We start from the raw sequence: 10,643 nt of genomic DNA, 5'->3' as shown, positions 1-10,643 counted from the left end.
ATGCTGTTATCATATTTCTTGCAGTATATTTTCACCTTAACTAAACCTAACTGCATTATATTTTTACTTACAAACCTATTTTCTTATGTCAAAACACACAGCATTAAAAAACTGGTCAATTTAATGTTTTTTTGTTTTTTTTGCTTTTTATTTATTTAAAGTAGAAAAAAAACATTTAAAAGTTTTTTCCATAACATAAAAATACGAAATATTTTACAATAGATGCAAGGAGGTGATTGTAGCGGTATTAGTGCAATTATGACAGAGAAAATTGAGTACTGTCTGTGATACTTTTTTTATTTGCACTAACATATAATTTTTCATGGACTAGCTTTCGGGGTGTGTCCCCTTCTTCATGGTCCAAGCAGTACTGATTCACAAAAGTTTTAGCAGAAGGTAAAAGTGTTAAAACAAAAAAAAAAAATCTCTGAGGGAAAGGAAAAAGAAAAACAAACACATACAAATCAATAGTTTGGCAATGGTGATAAAGCTATCGGCATGTGAGATAAGACAGGGGGAAAGCTATAGACTGGAGGGGGAGAGGACGATAGTCAAAGAGGGGGTCATAAAACTGTAGTATAGTGGGTGAGGAATCCAATATTAAAATTTAGGCCATTGTTTTTTGTGTCAAAAAGAAGTATCATTCTTAGCTCAAACGTTTTCGTTTCCTAGATAGTTCTGAAATTCCCATTAAGAACTAAAACATTGAGGTCTTCTATAGTGTGATCTGGTTGTGAGAAATGATGTCCAGATGTGCAGAAGCTTTCTTCCTTATGTTCCTTGACTGTATGTCTGTGCAAATTCATCCTCACTCTCTTCATCCTAACTTCTGTCCTGTTTCACCAACATAAGATCCTTTGCTACACCTGTTGCATTGGATGAGGTCAGGGCCGGTGCTACCACTAGGCGGACTAGGCAGCCGCCTACGGCGCACTTCCGCCTAGGGCGCCCGGCCACTGGTGACTCTCTTCCCTCTGTCTGCAGCCAGAAACTGTGTTGGTCTCAAAACAACAGGCAGCCACTCTGTAGTGTCAGAGACGCAGCGACGGCGGGCGGAGGTCTGTGCCACCTGTGACCCATCTAAAGGGATGCCGGGGATGCTCTTCGCCTGTGTTCTCACTACATCCACAGTGCAATCAGAGCAGAGAACATAGGCAGAGATCCACTATCCTTGATCACTGGAGGCTGGGCGGGGGGAGGGGCGATCCGGACGGACGGAGCACACTAGATCCCAGTGACTCTGCCTCTCCTTCCCGGGATCACACTCGGCCCAGTGCCGGCTGGAGCTCCATGAAGATCAACTGGTGAGAGGCACAGAGACACCGAGTCGTCCCGCTGCTTGTCACCCGCAGCTGTCTGACAACCCATCACCATGGGGTAAGTGTGTGCTGGGATCCCCCCCCCACCTGTATATGGTTCACTCCTCCTACTATCACCTCTATGCAACTTTCTCTACTGGGGGTCACCAATGTGTAATAATGGGGTTCCTCCTGTGTAGTGATGGAGGGGTCTACCCTGTGTAATAATGTGGGGTTATCTGTAATAATGGGGGCAACTCTGTGCAGTAATTAAGGGGTCACCCCTGTGTAATAATGCGGGGTCACCCCTGTGTAATAATGCGGGGTCACCCCTGTGTAATAATGCGGGGTCACCCCTGTGTAGTGATGTGTAATAATGCGGGGTCACCCCTGTGTAGCGATGTGTAATAATGCGGGGGTCACCCCTGTGTAGTGATGGGTCACCCCTGTGTAGTGATGTGTAATAATGCGGGGTCACCCCTGTGTAATAATGCGGGGTCACCCCTGTGTAGTGATGTGTAATAATGCGGGGGTCACCCCTGTGTAGTGATGGGTCACCCCTGTGTAGTGATGTGTAATAATGCGGGGTCACCCCTGTGTAGCGATGTGTAATAATGCGGGGTCACCCCTGTGTAGCGATGTGTAACAATGCGGGGTCACCCCTGTGTAGTGATGGGTCACCCCTGTGTAGTGATGTGTAATAATGCGGGGTCACCCCTGTGTAGTGATGTGTAATAATGCGGGGTCACCCCTGTGTAGCGATGTGTAATAATGCGGGGTCACCCCTGTGTAGTGATGGGTCACCCCTGTGTAGTGATGTGTAATAATGCGGGGTCACCCCTGTGTAGCGATGTGTAACAATGCGGGGTCCCCCCTGTGTAGCGATTGTGTAATAATGCGGGGTCACCCCTGTGTAGCGATGTGTAATAATGCGGGGTCCCCCCTGTGTAGCGATGTGTAATAATGCGGGGTCACCCCTGTGTAGCGCTGTGTAATAATGCGGGGTCACCCCTGTGTAGCGCTGTGTAACAATGCGGGGTCACCCCTGTGTAGCGATGTGTAATAATGCGGGGTCACCCCTGTGTAGCGATGTGTAATAATGCGGGGTCACCCCTGTGTAGCGATGTGTAATAATGCGGGGTCACCCCTGTGTAGCGCTGTGTAACAATGCGGGGTCACCCCTGTGTAGCGATGTGTAACAATGCGGGGTCACCCCTGTGTAGCGATGTGTAACAATGCGGGGTCACCCCTGTGTAGCGATGTGTAACAATGCGGGGTCCCCCCTGTGTAGCGATGTGTAACAATGCGGGGTCCCCCCTGGTGTAGCGCTGTGTAATAATGCGGGGTCACCCCTGTGTAGCGCTGTGTAATAATGCGGGGTCACCCCTGTGTAGCGATGGGTCACCCCTGTGTAGTGATGTGTAATAATGTGGGGTCACCCCTGTGTAGTGATGTGTAATAATGTGGGGTCACCCCTGTGTAGTGATGTGTAATAATGTGAGGTCACCCCTGTGTAGCGATGTGTAATAATGTGGGGTCACCCCTGTGTAGTGATGTGTAATAATGTGGGGTCACCCCTGTGTAGCGCTGTGTAATAATGCGGGGTCACCCCTGTGTAGTGATGGGTCACCCCTGTGTAGTGATGTGTAATAATGTGGGGTCACCCCTGTGTAGTGATGTGTAATAATGTGGGGTCACCCCTGTGTAGCGATGGGTCACCCCTGTGTAGTGATGTGTAATAATGTGGGGTCACCCCTGTGTAGTGATGTGTAATAATGTGGGGTCACCCCTGTGTAGCGCTGTGTAATAATGCGGGGTCACCCCTGTGTAGTGATGGGTCACCCCTGTGTAGTGATGTGTAATAATGTGGGGTCACCCCTGTGTAGTGATGTGTAATAATGTGGGGTCACCCCTGTGTAGCGATGGGTCACCCCTGTGTAGTGATGTGTAATAATGTGGGGTCACCCCTGTGTAGTGATGTGTAATAATGTGGGGTCACCCCTGTGTAGCGCTGTGTAATAATGCGGGGTCACCCCTGTGTAGTGATGGGTCACCCCTGTGTAGTGATGTGTAATAATGTGGGGTCACCCCTGTGTAGTGATGTGTAATAATGCGGGGTCACCCCTGTGTAGCGATGTGTAATAATGTGGGGTCACCCCTGTGTAGTGATGTGTAATAATGCGGGGTCCCCCCTGTGTAGCGATGTGTAATAATGCGGGGTCACCCCTGTGTAGCGCTGTGTAATAATGCGGGGTCACCCCTGTGTAGCGCTGTGTAACAATGCGGGGTCACCCCTGTGTAGCGATGTGTAATAATGCGGGGTCACCCCTGTGTAGCGATGTGTAATAATGCGGGGTCACCCCTGTGTAGCGCTGTGTAACAATGCGGGGTCACCCCTGTGTAGCGATGTGTAACAATGCGGGGTCACCCCTGTGTAGCGATGTGTAACAATGCGGGGTCACCCCTGTGTAGCGATGTGTAACAATGCGGGGTCACCCCTGTGTAGCGATGTGTAACAATGCGGGGTCACCCCTGTGTAGCGATGTGTAACAATGCGGGGTCCCCCCTGGTGTAGCGCTGTGTAATAATGCGGGGTCACCCCTGTGTAGCGCTGTGTAATAATGCGGGGTCACCCCTGTGTAGCGATGTGTAACAATGCGGGGTCCCCCCTGGTGTAGCGCTGTGTAATAATGCGGGGTCACCCCTGTGTAGCGCTGTGTAATAATGCGGGGTCACCCCTGTGTAGCGATGGGTCACCCCTGTGTAGTGATGTGTAATAATGTGGGGTCACCCCTGTGTAGTGATGTGTAATAATGTGGGGTCACCCCTGTGTAGTGATGTGTAATAATGTGGGGTCACCCCTGTGTAGCGATGTGTAATAATGTGGGGTCACCCCTGTGTAGCGATGTGTAATAATGTGGGGTCACCCCTGTGTAGTGATGTGTAATAATGTGGGGTCACCCCTGTGTAGCGCTGTGTAATAATGCGGGGTCACCCCTGTGTAGTGATGGGTAATAATGTGGGGTCACCCCTGTGTAGTGATGTGTAATAATGTGGGGTCACCCCTGTGTAGCGATGGGTCACCCCTGTGTAGTGATGTGTAATAATGTGGGGTCACCCCTGTGTAGTGATGTGTAATAATGTGGGGTCACCCCTGTGTAGCGCTGTGTAATAATGCGGGGTCACCCCTGTGTAGTGATGGGTCACCCCTGTGTAGTGATGTGTAATAATGTGGGGTCACCCCTGTGTAGCGATGTGTAATAATGTGGGGTCACCCCTGTGTAGTGATGTGTAATAATGCGGGGTCACCCCTGTGTAGCGATGTGTAATAATGCGGGGTCACCCCTGTGTAGCGATGTGTAATAATGTGGGTTGACCACATGATACACGAGGTGTATCATAGTGTGTGTATTCCCAAGTGTCATGTTTTAGGGCAGCCTATTAATATCAATGGGCAGCCATGTTTACATGAAACGTGCAATAAAGGTGCAGATGTGATTTTTTTTTTTTTTTTTTAAATCACTTCACACCAATCTCCATTATATTGCAGTGCGGTCCGTTTTGGTGGGCGTGAATGTGTGTTTGCTGCATGTGTGGGGATCCCATTAAAAAAAAAAAATAAATAAATCAATGGCACCCATACATTTCTGTATTTTCAGGTGGTGCTGGAAAACGTGTGATTTTATGTGCCGTCACATGGGTGCTGAGCCACAGTGTTATAGGACAGTTATCTGTTTGAAGTGTTGAGCTGCATGTATAGAGACACAGCTGTGCTGAGTTTTGAAGTAAGGCCTGGTACACATGATGGGATCATCGGACAGATGATTGTCTGTTTTTTTTTTTTTTTTTTTCATGCTAGCCTTGCATCAAAAATGAAGAGTTTACTAAAGTTACCAAGATTCTCGTACAACAGAATAAAAATTTGGAAGTGATGCTAGTATTATTAAATGACAACTGTACTGATTAAACCAAAATCATACTACCTGGTATCGTACAAAGACATTTTTCACACATGTCCGATCGTATATATCGGATTAACTGTCATGATTGGCTCTGGAACGCTGTGTACAATCAGATTATCGTACGATCGATTCAAAAGCTATATTTTTTGTATAATTTTCTGATCATGTGTACGGGGGCTTAAGGGGTTCCACTGTCTTCATTTGATGCTGCATGCCCATCCAAGACTCCTCCGCATCTCCATTCACACATATATATATATATATATATATATAAGACTGCACACCGCTCAGTGCTGGGTCACAAATGTAAACGATCGGCTCTTCACGCCGTATGGAGCTCCGTGCCGTTGTGAATGTAGACTTTCAGCTTCACTCCTTCCACGCTGTTAGGGCTTGTTCATGTGTTCTTTGGTCTCTGAAGAGTGATCCATGTCCGGATCACTCTTCAGAGAGCATTTGACAGGTTGTATTGCCTTCTCACTACCTGCTTTAACTTCTTGAGTGCCACACTAGTGCGCCGCAACCACGTGCATTTCACCTGATTGTAGGGTGTTTGCAGAGCGGCCCTTTTCACTTGAACGGATCATGGTTGATGGGCACTATGCCCGCTGAAAGCGACCGGGTATAATTCCAGGAAGGCATCATGCCCCCACATGTGTTCACTCCTCGGCACTGATGTAAGTATATTTCTTTAAATTTTTTTATATATGACTACCTGCTGCTGCCTCTGCAGCTGAAGCAGTTGCAGTTGAGTGCTCAACCATGGAGTTTTATGGCTATGTAGTAGGAGCAGGGCCGGTGCTACCACTAGGCAAACTAGGCAGCTGCCTAGGGCGCAAGGTTGCCTAGGGGCACCTGGCCACTGGTGTTCCTACTCTTTTCTCTCTGCAGCAAGCAACTAAGTCTTAGTATCAGCAGGCAGAGAACTGTGTCTGTGTCCCAACTCTTGAATTAATGGAAGCAAGCAAACATTCATTGGTAGGCTGTATTGATGGATGCTGGTGAGCCTGCAATTGATGGGTGCTTCATTAAAAAGGTGGTGTATACATGGGCAGGGCAAAGTGGATGGAGTCAGGGGTGGAGCCAAGGGGGGGGGGGGCGGCAAAATGAGGTTTCGCCTAGGGTGTCAAAAATCCTTGCACCAGCCCTGGATGAGGTGCACCACATTACTGGAGGTACAGCTGTATAATCCCATGATATTGAAGGTCCCATTTGTGTGTGTGACACTTTTGGATGGATTGATCTGGTTTCACAGTTTGCAGTATTTTTTATTGCAGGGTTTGCTTCCATTACTTGTGACTTTATAATCAGAGTGAAGTTTCCTGCTGTAGTTTATGTCTGAGATTGGGTGGTTGTCTGAAAGCCAATAATGGGGGTTGTTGGAATATTTTTTTCAGAGTTTCATCCTCTGTTATAATGGGTTGTAAATCTTTTATTATCTTTTTGATCCCTTCTAGTGTTTCGTTGAATGTGGTGACTAGAGGTACTGGGTTTTTTTTTTTTTTCTATGTGTATTGGAGGAGATTTTCGCTTCGGGTTTTCAAGGCTGTGTTTATGCTGTTGTTGATGGTTTTGTCTTTGTAACCTTTCTTATGGAAGGAATCTGCCAGTGTTCTGAGATGTTTATCTCTGTCTTCTGGGTCTGAACATATTCGGTGGTATCTGATGGCCTGACTGTGTATGATGGCTCGTTTAGTGTGTTGGAGGTGAAAACTGGACTTATGGAGATAGGTGCATGGTCAGTCATTTTTTTGAATATCGACATGTGAAGCTTATCATCCCTGATGTATACTGTAGTGTCTAGGAAGTTAACATGTGTGTTCGAATAATCCATTTTTAGTTTGATAGATGGGTGAAAAGTGTTGATCAATGAGAAAAATTGTTTTAGATTTTCATCACCTTCAGTCCATATCATGAAGATATCATTAATATAGCTGTAATATCTGTATGGCTTTTGTTGTATGCTGTTCAGGAAATTGTCCTCCAGGTCAGTCATATATAAATTTGCATATTGGGGTGCCATTTTACTTCCCATAGCAGTACCCATACATTAGAGATAGATGTCATTGTTGAACATAAAGTAGTTATGTGTAAGAATGAATTTGATGATCTATGTAACATCCTCAGCAGTGTATTTGTGGTTTGTTGAGGATGATAAGAATCTGTGACATGCTGCCAACCCATTCTTTGTGAGGGATGTTACTGTACAGAGAGTCTACATCCATAGTGACTAGAAGCTGTTTTTGGTGGTAATCGTTGTATATTGTTAAGCTTGTTCAGAAAATCAGTGGTGTCTTGCAGGAAACTAGTAGTATTCATGACTAACGGTTTTAACATGTTTTCTACAAGGCCTGAGATATGTTCAGTAAGTGTATTCATACCTGTTATAATGAGTCTGCCTGGATTTCCTGGCTTGTGAATCTTGGGCAACATGTAGAACTCTCAAATTTCTGGATTATTTGGAATTGCATTGATAAGTAGAGATGGACAAACTTCCGACGGGACGTTTCGCGAACGTGAACCGCGAATGCGGCCAAAAGCTTGCAAAACCGCAACATTCGCGGCGGGCCCCATTGACTTCAATGGCAGGCAAACTTTAAAAACCTACAGGTCATATTTTCAGCCACAAAATACTTACTAGCTGTGCACACATAGTCCCACCACATGGCCACTGACATAACACATGTATGCAGTGAATCTTGGATCGACAACTACAAGCATTCTTTTTTTATCTGTGAAATTTTGACAATTCAGGACTCAGGAGCGCATGAAGGCAACGGAGGAGAGGAAAGGTCAGGGTAGGCTATGAGGAGGGTGCAGGAGATGATCTCCAGCACCGTGAGAGCACTGACAACAGCACCATGATAGAGTGCACTGACACCAGCACTGTGATAGAGAGCACTGACACCAGCACTGTGATATAGAGCACTGACACCAGCACCATGATATAGAGCACTGACACCAGCACCATGATAGAGTGCACTGACACCAGCACCATGACAAAGAGCACTGACACCAGCACCGTGACAGAGTGCACTGACACCAGCACCGTGATAGAGTGCACTGACACCAGTACCGTGATAGAGTGCACTGACACCAGCACCGTGATAGAGTGCACTGACACCAGCACTGTGATATAGAGCACTGACACGAGAGCACTGACACCAGCACCGTGATATAGAGAACTGACATCAGCACTGTGATAGAGTGCACTGACACCAGCACCATGATAGAGTGCACTGACACCAGCACCATGATAGAGTGCACTGACACCAGCACCGTGATATAGAGTACTGACACCAGCACCATGATAGAGTGCACTGACACCAGCACCATGACAAAGAGCACTGACACCAGCACCGTGACAGAGTGCACTGACACCAGCACCGTGATAGAGTGCACTGACACCAGCACCGTGATAGAGTGCACTGACACCAGCACCGTGATAGAGTGCACTGACACCAGCACCGTGATAGAGTGCACTGACACCAGCACCAAGATAGAGAGCACTGACAGCAGAACTGATACCAGCAACTCACTGCTGGGCCCCAAAAATATGACAATGCTCAACCTCTTCAAACAGGAGGGTACAGGCATATAGTACGGTGTGCTTTTTTTGTACAAGGAAGGGAGCCAAATGTAGAAAAAAGGTCTGTGTGCTCGATTAAATAAATCATTTATAGAGATATACATGGTCTACTGGTCACATGTGTTGAATTCCTCCGAGATTCATGCCTCATTCATTTTCATAAATGTGAGGTAGTCAACACTGTCTTGAGCTAGGCGAGTGCGCTTATCTGTCACGATCCCCCCTGCTGCGCTGAACATCCTTTCGGACAGGACACTGGATGAGGGGCAAGCCAACAGTTCCATTGCAAATTGGGTAAGCTCTGGCCAGAGGTCAAGCCTGCCCACCCAGTAGTCCAGGGGTTCATCACTCCTCAGAGCGTCCACACCAGCCGTTAACCCGATGTAGTCGGACACCTGTCGGTCTAGGCATTCCCTGATGCTGGATCCGGATGAGACCGGTCGGCTGAAAGAATGACCTCATATCAGAAGTCACCAACACATCTTCAAACCGGCCTCTTCTTGCAGGCGCTGTTGGATTGGTACCCGCAACTCTTTCTCTGGGAGTGGGAATTCCTCCTCTGCCAGCGCACGCAAAAGCAGAATGCAGCATTTCTCGAAGCAAGGCCTGGAAGTGCTCCATTCTGACAGCCCTCTGTGACGGTGGTAACATTTCCGCCATTTTGTGTTTGTACCGGGGGTCTAAGTACGTTGCCACCCAGTACTGGTCATTGACCCTTATGCTTTTTATACGGGGTGCCTGTTAAAACACTGGAGCGTGAAGGCCCCCATTTGCACTAAACTGGAAGCGGTGTGGTGGCCTGGCTCCTGCTCATCATCCAGGATAATGTCGTTCTCCTTGTTCTCTCCCCATCCACGCACAAAAACAGGGATCCCAGAAAGGCTTAAAGCATGCTCTTCTTGCTCCTCCTCATCCGCCTCGGCACCATCCTCCTCTGACTCCTCTTCAGACTCCTGTTGTTGACTTGTCTCAGATAGAGTAGCCCCTCCTGGGAATTCATCCAGCATTGCGTCTTCCTCATCTTTCCGCTCCTGCTCCTCCACGGCTTGATCAATGATACAACGCAATGCACGCTCTATAAAGAAGGCATAAGGTACCATGTCACTGATGGCGCCATGGCTGCGACTGACCAGTTTGGTGATCTCATCAAATGGCAGCAGAAGTCAGCATGCGTTGCGCATGAGCAGCCACTGGCGCTGTAAAAAAAAAACAGCTCCCCAGAACCTGTTCTGCCGCAGAGTTCGTACAGGTAGACGTTAGGCTGCTCCAGCAGAAACGTGCAGTTATCAAGCATATAGAAGGTTGAGTTCCATCACGTCGGGCAATCGCAAATATGACGTCTGATGGGCAGATTGTGTCACCGCTGAATGTCAGCAAGGTGAGCCATGGCCGTGTAAGATCTTCTGAAATGGGCCGAGATTTTCCTTGCCTGCCGCAAGATGTCCTAGACCCAGGGTATTTGACAACAAATCGCTGCAGGACCAAGTTTAAGACGTGTGCCATGCATGGCACGTGCGTAATTTTGCCCTGTTTCAATGCGCTAAGCAGATTGGCACCGTTGTCGCACACCACTTTACCAACTGTCAAATTGAGCGGTGTTAGCCACTGATCTGCCTGTGAACGCAAAGCTGAAAGGAGTGCAGGGCTAGTGTGGCTCTTGGCTTCCAGGCACAACAGACACAGCACAGCATGGCAATGTCTCACCTGGCAAGTTGAATAGGTTCTGGCGAGCTTGGGTGGCGCAGCGGAAGAGACGCTAGCAGCGGAAAAGGAGGAGTCAGCCGAGGAGGAGAG

At 47.7% G+C, this 10,643-nt stretch overlaps 1 long non-coding RNA gene across 1 annotated transcript in view; it reads left to right on the top strand.

Moving 5' to 3' along the window:
- Positions 1 to 895: 895 nt before the first annotated feature.
- Positions 896 to 10,643, top strand: part of LOC143929956 (uncharacterized) — a 15,987-nt gene continuing 6,239 nt past the window's right edge. Inside the window, exon 1 of the long non-coding RNA XR_013262671.1 lies at positions 896 to 1,377. This is a non-coding gene — a long non-coding RNA (uncharacterized LOC143929956). The remainder of the gene's footprint in view (positions 1,378 to 10,643) is intronic.

This window comes from Lithobates pipiens, unplaced genomic scaffold (assembly GCF_037356315.1).
Source record: "Lithobates pipiens isolate NorthernLeopardFrog02 unplaced genomic scaffold, aLitPip1_a1.2 Scaffold_25, whole genome shotgun sequence".
Lineage (NCBI taxonomy): Eukaryota > Metazoa > Chordata > Amphibia > Anura > Ranidae > Lithobates > Lithobates pipiens.
Note: the sequence above shows the minus strand (reverse complement) of the source record. Positions and strands in the feature narration are given on the sequence as shown.